Below are 1,513 nucleotides of genomic sequence, written 5' to 3' on the forward strand. Positions count from 1 at the left end.
CAATGACTATCCGAGGAACTGTCCACAATGGAGACTTCTCAGAGGGAGCACTTAGACAATGGAGACTGCTTGAGTCAGATCATAGCAAAGATCTTTCCAGCAAGCTGGAAGAAACTATAAAAGTGGGGAAGTGACATCATCACTTGGCCTCACTCCCCCTACAACTCAACACCTGGAAACACATCTGGAGAAAAAAGACGTTGAACTGGGGAGGTGGTCCCAGGTGGAGAAGAGTTCCAGCCCATGTACTGAAGATTTGTAACCTGCTTGTACTGTCTATCCAGGTGAGACACTGCTTGATTCAAATCCTGTTTAGTTCATAGAACTTGGACTGGGAATTAATTGTATTTCTTAGGTAACCAACTCTGATCTCTATGCTCACTACTTATGATCACTTAAAATCGATCTTTTTGCAGTTAATAAATCTGTTTTATATTTTACCTAAAACTGTGTGTTTGGGTTGACGTGCTTGGGAAATCGGCTCAGGTTTCAAAGGCTGGTGCATGTCCACTTTCCTTCGTAGAAGTGGTGAACTTAATGAATTTACACTGGCCAGACTTCTGACTGGTGCAAGATGGTAGAGTTCTGGGGTGCAAGGCTGGGGAGAATTGGCTGGAGCCTCTCTATTGTTGGTTCATGAATGGCAGGGAGAAGCGGTCAGTTGGGTATGTCCTTGCCTGTGGAAGGCTGCATAAGGGCAATCCCTGACAGTGGTTTGTGGCTTAGCAACAGCATCACAGTGTGAGAGGAAGCGCAGGCTGGTAGGACAGAGGGCTTCTAGTCCAGGTTGTACTCCAGGAAACCAGTCCCGCTAACATTTATAAATAACAAGTGTAAGAGCCTCAAAAATAAATATAAATCAAATTTAAATGTACCTTTTTACTGCACTTCTTCCTGTTGGGCCTATGCATGTTTCTCTGTAGAGCAAATCTTTCTCAGCAGTGGTTGATGGCTCATCAAGTAGCCATGAAAGTGTTTGCAAGACATGTCCCTGAAGTTGTGCTGTACAAGCAGGATCCCTTTCTGTGCCTCATCAATCAATATCATGCCACCTTTATTTCTGCGCTGCTGCTGGCGGCAGCGCTGCCTTCAGACCTGGACACCAGTGGACGTGAACGCAGCTGCCACAGCCCTGACACAGCTGAGCAGTTCAGTGCTTAGGCACCAGAGAGACCCTCAGGCCAGGCTGGACGTTGCCTGTGGGGCCCAATCTGGTGAGCATGCTCAGAGCCTGCCCTGCACAAACCCCAGCTGAAAAGGAGGTGGTCCCCCAACAATCCCCCCCTCCCCAGGACAACTCCCTCTTTCCTCACCTCCCTGTTGAGCTCAGAGGCTCCAGGGCTGTGATCTCTGCTCCCATGCTCCTGCTGCCTGCCAACCTGCCACGTGAACCCACGGCTGGCAGTGTACCTCCGGCAGAGCCCATCCATGTGAGGTGTCTGGATGGGGACTCCTGCCCCATGTGAGTCTCTTGTTGTTGTATTACTGTAGTGCCGAGGTGCCCCAGTCATGG

The sequence above is a fragment of the Mauremys reevesii genome, linkage group 24, assembly GCF_016161935.1.
Source record: "Mauremys reevesii isolate NIE-2019 linkage group 24, ASM1616193v1, whole genome shotgun sequence".
NCBI classification, from domain to species: domain Eukaryota; kingdom Metazoa; phylum Chordata; order Testudines; family Geoemydidae; genus Mauremys; species Mauremys reevesii.